The 15,805-nt window shown below is 45.0% G+C and overlaps 1 pseudogene; it reads left to right on the top strand.

The window, feature by feature from the left end:
* The first annotated feature begins 13,691 nt into the window (after positions 1–13,691).
* LOC126288180 (5S ribosomal RNA) lies at positions 13,692–13,809 on the top strand (annotated as a pseudogene).
* The last annotated feature ends 1,996 nt before the right edge of the window (positions 13,810–15,805 follow it).

The raw sequence follows: 15,805 nt of genomic DNA, 5'->3' as shown, positions 1-15,805 counted from the left end.
TGCGAGAGAGAGAATTGTCAGAGCATGTGCTTCGATAAACGCCGATGTGATAAGGAATACCACCCAATCCATGATAAGAAGATTGCAGCACTGCATTGTTACCAATGGTCATCACTTCGAACACCTTCTGTAAATGGACGCTCAAGCCACTTTTGTGACCTTCGTTGACTTTCAAAGACGTTACTGTTACACATCACTGAATTCGTCTCGATAGCCACTATCAGAAAAGTACCGAACTATAGCACCCCATTTAAAAAAGCAAAGTTGACCTTCATAGCTCTGAAGCGACCCCACCAAGCAACAAAAACCATTGTCCCATGCAACTTTTGTCCCACAAACTTTTCACCTCCTGTCATACTTTCGGAGTTATTCTTGGTGGCAATAGTGACTCACCCTGTATATAATGACGCACTGGGTTACATTAGGAGATCATGGGTCTGTTTGCGGATGATGCCGTTATATATGGAAAAGGCATAACACTAGGAAACTGTTGCCAAATGCAAGACGATAAACGCTTGGCATAGGAATTAGCAGGTGACCCAGAACATAAACAAATGTAACATACTGCGTACGTACGTGGGCCGCGCGGGATTAGCCGAGCGGTCTAGGGCGCTGCAGTCAAAGACTGTGCGGCTGGTATTGGCGGAGGTTCGAGTCCTCTCTCGGGCATGGGTGTGTGTGTTTGTCCTTAGGATAATTTAGGTTAAGTAGCGTGTAAGCTTAGCAATTAAGTCCCATAACATTTCACACACATTTGAACACTTCTGAACGCACATGGGAAGAGGCCAGTTGCTGCATATGGCGGTTATAATTAAACTTTCGTCACTTGAGCCATTGAAGAGGGAAAATTACTTGCGTATGGGTACTCAACCATATACTCAAAGTGCGCCCTGAGGATTTGTGTTGTTAGTAGTGCTGGTAGCATGTCTTGCCATTAGACGTGGGGATGAAATACAGGCATCAGTGTGTATTAAAACTGCAGACAGTCAGCATGGGTCTGGAGAAGTCGAGCAGGGCTTTACTAGTAAACCTGTTTCACCAAAACAACAGCAACAGTGCTGCTGATCTTCTCGAAAACCGACGCGTCAAAGATACACTGAGAGGCCCCCTTTACGCAGCGCGGTTGAAGAATATGATTCGGAAGTTAGAATTACCTGGCGATTTGGGAATTCCTCCTTGGAGAGGCCGATGGCCAATTGCACCACAAATTGCTGAAAAAAGTTACTGTTGCCATGCCTGCGCATTTTGGACGCGATGTGCGATCTCCAAGCTGTCCACGAACTGTGTCACGACGTCTGAATGTTACAAGCTCCACCGTTCGAAAAGTGCTGCAAACATTTACGAAACAGTGTGCCTAGCGCGGTTCCAGGCTGTCGTACATGCAGATGGTCGTCGTTTGTAACCTGGAACTAAGAATGTTACCAGCTTGTTTGTAAATTAAAATGTGTTTCTTTCGATGCTTTATTCATCATTTCTCTTCGGCATATCCTTGCAAGTGAGTCCATAAAGTTTAATTGCCCTACCATCACTGATTTTTCTTGGGGGGCCCTTTCAAGTAGCGGAAGTTCAATCATAACTGCCTTATGTAATTACACGATTGTCGAACAAGCACTAGAAGCAGTTATATCTATTAACTGTCTGGGAACATGCGTATGGAGCGATTAAAAGTGGAACGGCCACAAAAAACTAACCACAGGGAAGTCGGTTGCGAGACTGAGATTCATTGCAAGATTCACAGGGAGCACAGTCTATCCACGTAGGATGTAACATACAAAAGTCATTTGAAATTCACTTAAGTACTCCTTGTCAATCTGGGACCCTAATCAAATAGGATTGATATTGAAAATATAGAAGAGCCAAAGGGGGGCAGTGCGTTTAGTTACCGGTTCGCTTAGTAAGAGCGGAACGTTACGAAGATACCTACGCTCCTACACGTTAGAGGCAGGCTTCTGTGGTGTGTGTGTGTGTGTGTGTTTGTGTGTGTGTGTGTGTGTGTGTCGGCTCGATGGGGATGGTGCTTCAACTCTGGTTGACACAGGTCGGCGTCCGTCGATCGCGACAACTGCGTTCTGTAACTTATGAAACAAACTCCACGCTTTGTTTGGTTAGTTTCAGAGACTATCTCCCTTTAACAGATATCCGCGTATCGATGGAGCATCACGCCGGCATGTATAAGCGGTCCTAGCTTATAACTGAAGCAATGGTGTTCGAAGGATGTCTGTCTTCTTTACTGTCACACACAACGACTCCACCACTTGGTACCGCAACAACTCCCTTTATCTGAAACAATAAACCAAATATCCTTTTCGTGTTCTCGATGGACTTATAAGCTTACGCGAAACTTGATAACAATAATTATTTATGCCCGGTTTGCAAATGAATGTTCATACATAGACAATAAGATATCTCGAATTATAAGTTCCACCACTTAAGCAGATGCCACGTTCTAGTTTTGCGAGGATGCTGATTTGTGAAGTATTATAGCGTCGTTAAGGCGTCGCTACGGTACTAATTCAACAACTCCTACGTCGTAAATCCAGAGATAAGGTATTCTCTAAACAATGTACTGAACTCGTCGTATTTCATGTAAACTTACTGTTCCCTGTCAATAATGTCACTAAATCACCTTTAACTTCGGCGTTCTCTCAGGAAATTATTATTTCACAATTATACAGTGAAGTTCCATTAAATGAAGTAGCCGACATGAAGCATTAAAGTTATGTCTCAGTTTATTGATCTTCTGAATTATTTAACCACTTTACTTGAGAGCACACCGATCTGTCATTCAGGGAGTTGAAGCTATTTGCATCAACAGTTCTGACATTGACTACAGCTTCCGACAACACGTCGTACCTGTGAATTCTTCATGATCGCGTGTAGATCTTTCCTGCTCAAGGCTAGTTGTAGAGTTTATGTCGGCGGTTGGTATGTTGCTACATACTTCAATATTCGTGACTATCACAGATCACAACGAATAAGACCCAGAATTCATTAAGCAACATACCACTTATTTTTCATTCACGTATAATAACTGTTCCGTTGTCTGGCTAAACGGTAGCTGTTATCTTACATCTGTTCAGAATTCTGACTAGTACGTCAATGCGATACTGATAAGCTTTAAAACTCCAGATCGCTCTGAAACAATCTAGTAGGGGTCAATAGGAGTACTATTATAGCATCAAGAGAGGGAATTAACATCTTCATTGAAGTTTTACAATGTAGTCGCAGCGAACTTAAAGCTCTTCTTGGATAAATGTTATCTCTAATCACTTTATCTTGTCTGGGTGTTAATCTTCGTAAGGCATATATTCTGAATTCTTTATTTACAGTTTCATGCTTCGTATCATCTGATAGTCTTTCATTTAGTTTTTCTCCCTTGTAATAAACGTTGTTAGTTACATAGTAGACGACTGGCCATTAAAATTGCTACACCACGAAGATAACGTGTTACAGACGCGAAATATAACCGGCAGGAAGAAGATGCTGTGATATACAAGTGATTAGCTTTTCAGAGCTATCACACAAGGCTGACGCCGGTGGCGACACCTACAACGTGCTGACATGAGGAAAGTTTCCAACCGATTTCTCAAAAACAAACAGAAGCTGACCGGCGTTGCCTGGTGAAACGTTGTCGTGATGCCTCGTGTAAGGAGGAGAAACGCGTACATTCACGCTTTCGACTTTGATAAAGATCGGATTGTAGCCTATCGCGATTGCGGTTTATCGTATCGCGACTTTGCTGCTCGCATTGGTCGAGATCCAATGACTGTTTGCAGCATATGGAATCGGAGGGTTCAGGAGGGTAATACGGAAGGCCCTGCTGGACCCCAACGGCCTCGTATCACTAGCAATCGAGATGACAGGCATCTTATCCGCATTGCTGTAACGGATCATGCAGCTACGTCTCGATCCATGAGTCAACAGATGGGGACGTTTGCAAGACTACAACCATCCGCACGAACAGTTCCACAACGTTTGCAGCAACATGGACTATCAGCTCGGAGGCCACGGCTGCGGTTACCCTTGATGTTGCGTCACATACAGGAGCGCCTGCGATGGTGTACTCAGCGACGAACCTGGGTGCTCGAATGGCAAAATGTCATTTTTTCGGATGAATCCAGGTTCTGTTTACAACATACTGATTGTCGCATCCGCGTTTGGCAACATCGCGGTGAACGCACATTGGAAGCGTGTATTCGTCACCGCGATACTGGCGTATCACCCGGCGTGATGGTGTGGGGTGCCATTGGTTACACGTCTCGGTAACCTCTTGTTCGCATTGACGGCACTTTGAACAGTGAACGTTACATTTCAGATGTATTACGACCCGTGGCTCTACCCTTCATTCGATCCCTGAGAAACCCTCCATTTCAGCAGAATAATGCACGACCGCATGGATACAGAAAATTTTCGACTGGTGTCCTGGTCAGCACATTCTCCAGATCTCTCACCAATTGAAAACGTCTGGTCAATGGTGGCCGAGCAACTGCCTTATCACAATATGCCAGTCACTACTCCTGATGAACTGTGGTATCGTGTTGAAGCTTCATAGGCAGATGTACCTATACATGCCATCCAAGCTCTGTTTGACTCAATGCCCAGGCGTATCAAGGTTGTTATTAGAGACAGATGTGATTGTTCTTGGTACTGATTTCTCAGGATCTATGCACCGAAATTGCGTGAGAATGTAATCACATGGCAGTTCTTGTATAATATATTTGTCCAATGAATACCCGTTTATCATACGCATTTCTTCTTGGTGTAGCAATGTTAATGGCCAGTAGTGTATTTCTGTTAGTCAAACTTTCAATGGTGTTAACATTTTGTTGCCAGTAGCTCCCGTCAAGGTCAGAATAACTATTTTTTTAATATCTTTTGCTACCAAGGGGATGTCATTAGGGGTTCTAATTATTTGGGGTGTTATACTTTGTACATAACATTACCCTTCATATTCCCACAAGTGTCAATTACTTTATTACTTCCTCCTGAGTACATCTCTTGAAAATATCGTGAACGAAAAATTAGAGAGATTCGAGCTCACACGTTCTTTCTTCCCGCGGTCCATTCGCAACTAGTAAAGGAAATTGGGGACGGAACAACAGCACTCAACATAACCTCCGCTACACATCTGACTTGCGGAATATAGGTGTAGCGAATTTACTGATGGGTAAGCAGGAGGGACTGTGAAGTTCGGTAAGTACGAGAGAGATATTAGCAGACACAGGATCTGTGGGCGGTGTTTAAGTTGTGATTGGGTATCTCTATACCTCTACAAGGACACTACCCGCGATACAAAAGGTCCAAGTTCAAACCCTTGTCTGGCGCACCGTTTAAGCCCGTCAGTAAGTATCGAATCGGTACACACTCCGCTTCAGATGGAAATATTCATTCACGTAACCTTAAATATATCACGGATCTTGACATAGTGCTCTGAACACATACGAAATAGATACTTCCAAGGATTTCAGTATGAGAAACCTAGTAACCGATTCTGCTTATTCAAAACTCCTTGAATGCATTATTTCAGCTGGGTTCCCCACCACAGACTTAGTATGAACCATGGACCTTGCCGTTGGTGGGGAGGCTTGCGTGCCTCGGTTATACAGATAGCCGTACCGTAGGTACAACCACAACGGAGGGGTATCTGTTGAGAGGCCAGACAAACGTGTGGTACCTGAAGAGGGGCAACAGCCTTTTTGTAGTTGCAAGGGCAACAGTCTGTAACAATAACCAAAACGGCCTTGCTGTGCTGCTACTGCGAACGGCTGAAAGCAAGGGGAAACTACTGCCGTAATTTTTCCCGAGGGCATGCAGCTTTACTGTATGATTAAATGATGATACCGTCCTCTTGGGTAAAATATTCCGGAGGTAAAATAGTCCCCCATTCGGATCTCCGGGCGAGGACTACTCAAGAGGATGCCGTTATCAGGAGAAAGAAAACTGGCGTTCTACGGATCGGAGCGTGGAATGTCAGATCCCTCAATCGGGCACGTAGGTTAGAAAATTTAAAAAGGGAAATGGACAGGTTAAAGTTAGATATAGGGTTGTAATCACAAAATCAAATAGGGGTAATGCAGGAGAAGGTTTAATAATGAATAGGAAAATAGGAATGCGGGTAAGCTACTTTACACAGCATAGTGAACGCATTATTGTGGCTAAGATAGATACGAAGCCCACACCTACTACAGTAGTACAAGTTTATATGCTAACTAGCTCTGCAGATGACGACGAAATTGAAGAAATGTATGATGAAATAAAAGAAATTATTCAGACAGTGAAGGGAGACGAAAATTTAATAGTCATGGGTGACTGGAATTCGAGTGTAGGAAAAGGGAGAGAAGGAAACGTAGTAAGTGAATATGGATTGGGGCTAAGAAATGAAAGAGGAAGCCGCCTGGTAGAATTATGCACAGAACACAACTTAATTATAGCTAACACTTGGTTTAAGAATCATGAAAGAAGGTTGTATACACGGAAGAACCCTGGAGATACTAAAAGGTATCAGATAGATTATATAATGGTAACAGAGAGATTTAGGAACCAGGTTTTAATTTGTAAGACATTTCCAGGGTCAGATGTAGACTCTGACCACAATCGATTGGTTCTGAACTGTAGATTAAAAGTGAAGAAACTCCAAAAAGGTGGGAATTTAAGGAGATGGGACCTGGATAAACTGAAAGAACCAGAGGTTGTACATAGTTTCGGGGAGAGCATAAGGGAGCAATTGACAGGTATGGGGGAAAGAAATACAGTAGAAGAATGGATAGCTTTGACGGATGAAGTAGTGAAGGCAGCAGAGGATCAAGTAGGTAAAAAGACGAGGGCTAGTAGAAATCCTTGGGTAACAGAAGAAATTTTGAATTTAATTGATGAAAGGAGAAAATATAAAAATGCAGTAAATGAAGCAGGCAAAAAGGAATACAAACGTCTCAAAAATGAGATCGACAGGAAGTGCAAAACCCCTAAGCAGGGATGGCTAGAGGAAAAATGTAAGGATGTAGAGGCTTATCTCACTAGGGGTAAGATAGATACTGCCTACAGGAACATTAAACAGACCTTTGGAGAAAAGAGAACCACTTGTATGAATATCAAGAGCTCAGATGGAAACCCAATTGTAAGCAAAGAAGGGAAAGCAGAAAGGTGGAAGGACTATATAGAGGGTCTATACAAGGGCGATGTACTTGAGGACAATATTATGGAAATGGAAGAGGATGTAGATGAAGATGAAATGGAAGATACGATACTGCGTGAAGAGTTTGACAGAGCACTGAAAGACCTGAGTCGAAACAAGGCCCCTGGAGTAGACAACATTCCATTGGAACTACTGACGGCCTTGGGAGAGCCAATCCTGACAATACTCCAGCATCTGGTGAGGAAGATGTATGAGACAGGCGAAATACCCTCAGACTTCAAGAAGAATATAATAATTCCAATCCCAAAGAAAGCAGGTGTTGACAGATGTGAAAATTACCGAACAATCAGTTTAATAAGCCACTGCTGCAAAATACTAACACGAATTCTTTACAGACGAATGGAAAAACTAGTAGAAGCCGACCTCGGGGAAGATCAGTTTGGATTTCGTAGAAATACTGGAACACGTGAGACAATACTGACCTTACAACTTATGTTAGAAGAAAGATTAAGGAAGGACAAACCTACGTCTCTAGCATTTGTAGACTTAGAGAAAGCTTTTGACAATGTTGACTGGATTACTCTCTTTCAAATTCTAAAGGTGGCAGGGTAAAATACAGGGAGCGAAGGGCTGTTTGCAATTTGTACAGAAGCCAGATGGCAGTTATAAGAGTCGACGGACATGAAAGGGAATCATTGGTTGGGAAGGGAGTAAGACAGGGTTGTATCCTCTCCCCGATGTTATTCAATCTGTATAGTGCGCAAGCAGTAAAGGAAACAAAAGAAAAATTCGGAGTAGGTATTAAAATCCATGGAGAAGAAATAGAAACTTTGAGGTTCGCGATGACATTGTAAATCTGTCAGACACAGCACAGGACTTGGATGAGCAGTTGAATGGAATGGACAGTGTCTTGAAAGGAGGATGAATATCAACAAAAGCAAAACGAGGATAATGGAATGTAGTCGAATTAAGTCGGGTGATGCTGTGGAAATTAGATTAGAAAATGAAACGCTTAAAGTAGTAAAGGAGTTTTGCTATTTGGGGAGCAAAATGACTGATGGTCGAAGTAGAGAGGATATAAAATGTAGACTGGCAATGGGAAGGAAAGCGTTTCTGAAGAAGAGAAATTTGTTAACATCGAGTATAGATTTAAGTGTCAGGAAGTCGTTTCTGAAAGTATTTGTATGGAGTGTAGCCATGTATGGAAGTGTAACATGGACGATAAATAGTGTGGACAAGAAGAGAATAGAAGCTTTCGAAATGTGGTGCTACAGAAGAATGCTGAAGATAAGATGGGTATATCACATAACTAATGAGGAAGTATTGAATAGGATTGGGGAGAAGAGATGTTTGTGGCACAACTTGACCAGAAGAAGGGATCGGTTGGTAGGACATGTTCTGAGGCATCAAGGGGTCACCAATTTAGTATTGGAGGGCAGCGTGGAGGGTAAAAATCGTAGAGGGAGACCAAGAGATGAATACACTAAGCAGATTCAGAAGGATGTAGGTTGCAGTAGGTACTGGGAGAAGAAGAAGCTTGCACAGGATAGAGTAGCATGGAGAGCTGCATCAAACCAGTCTCAGGACTGAGGACAACAACAACAACAACAGTTGCAGAGGGTGACTGGATGCCCTTCTGGCTGCCACCCCGAGCCCCCCAGGACGTAAGTTGTGTACCCCAGCTGTCTGCATCTAGTATAAGCCATCACATAGTGCGAACGTTTTCAAATGTCTGAGAGTCGTGTAACTGAGGCAGAAAGTAGGGACCAGCCCGGTATTCACCTAGCGGGATGTGGAAAATCGCCTAAAAACTACATGAAGGCCGGCCGGCATACCGGCCGTTGACGTTAATCCGCCGGGCGGATTCGACCCGGGGGCCGGTGCGCCTTACCCGAGTAGCAACGCATTAGCGCTCTCGGCTACCCTGGCGGGTCCTGCTACCTCTTAGACCTGCCAACTAAAAGTTCTTTTGTGCTTACTTATTAAGTTTTCCTACAATGAAATTCCTATATTTTTCTGTAATGCTACAGACGGCATGGAAATATTGTTATCAGGTTAATACAAAATTTTCTGATTGGTTACTACAATAACTATATTAAAACATGACTAGCATGGCTAAAAGAAAGGATTTGTTCCGTGTTTATACTAAAAGCTCCACACAGTCTGAACGACGTAAGTAATTTTATGTACCTCATGATGATGAGATGATCGAAACTGGTGTTTAACAAAGGTTTATTTCATCAGAGGCAGTTGGTGGTTATGAAATACGCATTTCTTTGGTGATCTGCGAGATGTTTGGTTCAACCTGAACAACATGTACTGCGGGCTCTAATGCAAGTGCATGCTCGGATGCGTATGGAAGAGGCTGGAAAAGAAACAGACTTCACTGCTGCCGGAGAGCACCTACCCGTTATACAGCGCAACTGCTGTCTCAGCTGGCGATGGAACGCGCCGCGGGATCCTCGGCATAAAATCAAAGGGCGGACGCCCCACCGGCTTTTCAATTAGCGATAACGCAGCCGGCGGATCCTGACAGAGGCTCGCAGCGAAACTGCGGCCCCTGTACTGCGCCCTCGTCTCTTCCTCTGCTCCTCAATTCTTGTACACCACTCTTCCCGTCCCGTCTTTTCCTACGCATGCCGTCTCTTCCTTCTCCTCCTCCGCTCAGTCACAGTGACGTTGGAGTGTCGACGGCCGTGAGTTTCCCTCCGTCCTGTTATTGGTTTCCAATTTTTAATCACCGCCGTATGCGGGTCCTGAGCGACACCAGTCCGGATGCTCTCCCGCTCTTCAGATCCTGGGTTCGCTGCCACAGACTTAGTTACCAAACGTACCACAAACGCCCTGGTACCCCTCATATCTGCCAACGAACAACTATCTTGTCCTTACTTATTATGTTTTACTACAGTGCGATTCAGTGACACTGGAAAACTAGCCCTACTCACCGCACCAATTATCGTTTAACATGCTCACTTATGACAGACCCGTACTGAGTCATATATTCTCTTTATTGAACACAAAGGCCTCACGCTAACAGGAACATACACTCATGCTTATCAATTAAGGATAATTGCAGAATGCAAAACTGGCGCTAATAGCATAGGCACATAGGGAACACACACGATCTGTAAGTCCACGGTATTGGTGACATGTTGAGAAAACCGTCCCGAAACACATGTGGTACAAAACGCCACTGATTCCTGCGCATGTACCCCGACATCAGTATGGGATATGATCACCATGCACACGTACACTGGCCGCACACTCCCAGACGTGCTCGATCGGGTTTAGATCTGGAGAACAGGCAGGCCACTCTATTCGCCTGATATCTTCTGTTTCAAGGTGCTCCTCCACGATGGCAGTTCGGAGAGGCCGTGCGGTAACATCCATCAGGAGGAAGGTGGGGCCCACTGCACCCCTGAAAAGGCGGACATACTGGTGCAAATTGATGTCCCGATACACCCGACCCGTCACAGTTCTTCTGTCAAAGACATGCAGGAGTGTACGTGCACCAGTCATAATCCCACCCCACACCGTCAAACGACGACCTCCATACAGGTGCCTTTCAAGGACATTAAGCGGTTGGTATCTGGTTCCTGGTTCACGCCAGATGAAAATCCGGCGAGAATCACTGTTCAACTATACCTGGACTCGTCTGTGACCAGCCTGGGACCACTGTTCCAATGACTATGTTCAGTCGTCTGTAGACTGTGTGTCTGGAGACAAGTGTTCCAGTGGCTGCGGTAAGGTCCTGAGCAAGGCTACCTGCAGTACTCCGTGGCCGTCTGCGGGCACTCAGTGAGATATCGGTCTTCTTGTGGTGTTTGACTCTGTGGACGTCCCGTACTGTAGCGCCTGAACACGTTTCCTGTCTGCTGGTATCTTTTCCACAATCTTGAGATCACACTTTGTGGCACATGGAGGGCCCGTGCTATGACCTGCTGTATTTGATCAGCCTTCAGTCGCCCTAGTATTCTACTCCTCATAACGTCATCAGTATGTGTTCTTTGAGCCATTTTCAACAGACAGTCACCATTAGCACGTCTGAGAACGTCTGCACACTCACTCGCTGCACCGTACTCTGACATGCACCAACACACCTCTGCGTATGTGGACTGCTGCCAGCGCCACCGTGAGACGACCGCAGGTCAAATGCACCGCATGGTGATACCCCGAGGTGATTTATATCACCAAACCGCCCACCAGAGCTTTGTTTCACCATGTATCAGCATTATCCTTAATTTATGAGCATGAGTGTAGTTACTGTATTGTATGTTAACCGGGGGCCTAGAACACAACCCCACTACGACTACCACAGTCCACTTCACCCCTCCGCCGCCCCACACCGAACCACTCTTTCAGGGTTATTGTGCGGTTCGGCCCCTGGTGGACGTCTCCAGGGAAAGTCTCACACCAGATGACCGTAACTCAAAAATGGTTCAAATGGCTCTGAGCACTATGGGACTTAACATCTATGGTCATCAGTCCCCTAGAACTTAGAACTACTTAAACCTAACTAACCTAAGGACAACACACAACACCCAGCCATCACGAGGCAGAGAAAATCCCTGACCCCGCCGGGAATCGAACCCGGGAACCCGGGCGCGGGAAGCGAGAACGCTACCGCACGACCACGAGATGCGAGATGACCGTAGCCCCTATGTTTGCGTGGTAGAGTAATGGTGGTGTACGCGTACGTAGAAAAGTTGTTTGCGCAGCAAACGCCGACATAGTGTAGGTGAGACGGAATAAGGGGAACCAGTCCTCATTCGCCGAGGCAGATGGAACACCGCCTAGAAACCATCCACAGACTGGCCGGCTCACCGGACCTCGACGCAAGCCCGCCGGGCGGTTTCGTGCCGGGGACCGGGCGCTCCTTCCCACTCCGGAAAGCCGTGCGTTAGACCGCACGGCTAATCGGGCAGGCTAACATAGTTATCTTCCTTTAGCGAGAGGGCAGTTCTGCAGTTCTAAAGTAGTCCAGAATCATCTGATAATTGTAAGTGCAAACATCCGATAGACCTAGTGGACTAATTGTTTGATATCTAATTATTTCTAGGTCCACCCACAAAAGGAACAGGAATAGGAACGCTTCGTCGCCTCGAAAAGGTGTATCCTGGCAAAAAAGCTGCTACAATGGACCAGACGTTTCAGTTTTGGCACTCGCAAGATTCACTGAGAAGGCGGTAGTTTGTTCGCCGTCGCTTAAATAGTTATGAAAGTAAAATGTGTAGATACATACATCACCACAGACATGCACATTTTTTCTAATTTATTGCCCGAAACAGTGGAGAACATACTATTCGCCCATTATATAATTCAAAAATATGTCCAGTCCTCCGCTTCCGATTAAGGTTTTCAGGCGGCTACCGTTAGTCATCAAACGAATGCCGGATTCAGAAATTACATTTCAAATATTTCTATTTGGGACCCGCTCACACTTTCTCCACCACTCTCCTCCCCCCCTCCCCCCCCTTACGTACTGTCAAGGTGCGGATCTCTGGCTGAAAAGAACAAGGTTCTACAATGAGACGCCTCGTTCTCATGACCAGGGAATAAAGGATGTAAAAACATTTCGTCTGGGACAATGAACAAAATGGTAAGAAATTGTTCCAATCCCTGGATGCCGACAACGTCTCCACGATGCTTACCTCCGATGTAAGGCAGTTCCTGGAACTGGACTTTTCCTTCGTCTTATTTCCGGTATGGAACCCCTCTATCCCACCACCAACTATCTGGGATTCCGCTGAAAAGAACCGACCTGTTGGATATCAAGCAGTCCGCTGTAGTCTACCTGATGGTGAAATGAAACAGTTATTGGTGACTCATAGAACGCAAGCTACGACATATGTCAGGCATTTTATAAAAGACATATTTATGCCAGTGACTGTAATACTTTCTTTACTTCACGATTGCAATTTCGGCCTTAGGCCATTATCAAGTGCAAATTTTTGTGGCTTTACGCCATGTCAACTTCAAATGAGTCGACACATTTATATGTCGTTGTCATTACTATCAAATACATTCGTGACACTGTTACATATTGCGAGCACACATATCCACATGTCATAAAACAACATAGCCTGTGTATACTCGTGTTCGTTAGCCCATCACTAGTCACTTTGATAACACTATGTTGTTTTGTGACATATGCATATGTGTGCTCTTAATATGTAACAGCGTCACGAATGTATTTAATAGTAATGACAACGACATAAAAATGTGTCGACTCATTTTAAGTTGACATGGCGTAAAGCCACAAAAATCTGCACTTGATAATGGTCTAAGGCCGAAATTGCAGTCGTGAAATAAAGAAAGTGTTACAATCACTGGCGTAAATATGATGTCATTTATAAAGTTCTAAATGACTGTGAATCCCAAATATAACAATTTATTTAATATGTCAGGCAATTCATCAACTAATAGGTTACCCCGATGCCGGCCAACATGCAGATTAGTATCGAAGGACAACTTTTTGAGCAACTGATATGATATAGTAACAGGCAAGGCACCATGCCCAAGTTGTTTGTTTACATTTATCACAGTAGAGTAGACATTTGCCAACGGCCTTGCCGCAGTGGTAACACAGGTTCCCGTCAGATCACCGAAGTTAAGCGCTGTCGGGCTGGGCTAGTACTTCAATGGGTGACCGTCCGGTCTGCCGAGCGCTGTTGGCAAGCGGGGTGCACTCAGCCCTTGTGAGGCAAACTGAGGAGCTACTTGATTGAGAAGCAGCGGCTCCGGTCTGGTAAACTAACATACGGCCGGGAGAGCGGTGCTGAACACGTGCCTCTCCATATCAGTATCCAGTGACGCCTGTGGTCTGAGGATGACACGGCGGCTGGTCGGTCCCGTCGGACCTTCCAAGGCCTGTTTGAACGGAGTTTAGATTAGTTTTAGTTTTAGACATTTACAGTATCTCTTCCCCTGGGGGCGACAAGGTTGTTTGCGGTTCTATTATCTCGCTAATGTTTCGACATGCACTACCATGTTATGTCGCTGAAGTCGCCCAGTTACACCGAGGTGGTAAAGTCATGCGATAGCGATAAACACATAACACAGACGGCGGTAGTATCACATAGAAAATATAATAGGGTCGTCCATTGGTGGAGCTGTCATTTGTACTCAAGTGGTTCATCTGACAAGATTTCCTACGTCATTATAGTCACAAGCCGGGAATTAACAGCCTTTGGACGCATGGGACATTCCATTTCGGAAACTGTTCAGGAATTTAATATTCCGACATCCATAGTGTCGTGAATCTGCAGACATTATCTCTCACCACTATCAACGCAGTGGCCGACAGCCTTCACATAACGAGCGAGAGCAACAGCTTTTGCGCAGAGTTGCCAGTGCTAGCAGACAAGCAACACTGCGTGACATAACCGCACAAATCAATGTAGGACGTACGACGAACCTATCCGTTAGCACAGTGCGGAAAAATTTGGCGTTAACAGGCTGTGTCAGCAACGACCGACGAGAGGGTCTTTGACAACAGCGCGTTATCGCCTGCTGCGTCTCTCCTTGATTGGGCCCTATACGACCGGAAAACCGAGGCCTGATCGGATGAGTTCCTGTTTCATACGGTAAGAGCTTATGTTGGGGTTCTGGTGGGACACAGACCCCGCGAAGCCATGGACCCTACTTGTCAAAAACGCGCTGTATACCTTGGTGGTGGTTCCACAACGATGTGGGCCGTGTTTACATGTATGGACTGGGTCCTCTGCTCCAACTGAACAGATCATTGGTTGTAAATGGTTATATTCAGCTACCTGCAGACCGTAGCTACCATTCATGGACTGCATGTTCCCAAGCAACGATGGAATTTTTATGTTACCCGCCCACAAATGTTCGCGACTGGTTTGAAGAACTTTCTGGACAATTCGAGCGAGTGATTTTACCGTCCGGACCGTCATATATGAATCCCATTGAAAATTTACGGTACATAATCGAGAGGTCAGTTCATGCATAAAATCCTGCAACGGCGATACTCTCGTAATTATGGACAGCTAAAGAAGCAGTACGGCTCATTATTTCTGCAGGGGACTTCATACGACTTTAGTCCATGCCACAGAGAGTTGCTGCACAACACTGGGCAAAAGGAGATCAACACGATATCGGGTGGTTTTACATGACTTTTGTCATATAAGTATCAGTGAATACTATTTTTGAGAGACAAGCGATTGAATGTTACCCAGTGTCTTAAAATTCTACTGTTTCACTTTTAGAATTCGATTTGCTTCTTATTTATTGTTACCACATTTAAAAATATTAGGAGATTCTACATTCATTGTTCAGAAATAACCAAGGAGTACTGAATTATCGTGTAAATGTTGTAAGTAAATCAAATATATCAGATGTCAATTTCAATTTTATGGCTACCACAGACATCAGGAACTACAAACCAAAACCTGTAAACAGACAATACTCTCCAGTTTCTGTTTCAGCCAGCGCCTCAGATACCGAGCGAGGTGGCGCAGTGGCTAGCACACTGGACTCGCATTCGGGAGGACGACGGTTCAATCCCGTCTCCGGCCGTCCTGATTTAGGTTTTCCGTGATTTCCCTAAATCGTTTCAGGCAAATGCCGGGATGGTTCCTTTGAAAGGGCACGGCCGATTTCCTTCCCAATCCTTCCCTAACCCGAGCTTGCGCTCCGTCTCTAATGACCTCG

This window comes from Schistocerca gregaria, chromosome 1, assembly GCF_023897955.1.
Source record: "Schistocerca gregaria isolate iqSchGreg1 chromosome 1, iqSchGreg1.2, whole genome shotgun sequence".
NCBI classification, from domain to species: Eukaryota; Metazoa; Arthropoda; class Insecta; order Orthoptera; family Acrididae; genus Schistocerca; species Schistocerca gregaria.
This window is presented reverse-complemented; position numbering and strand designations above follow the sequence as displayed.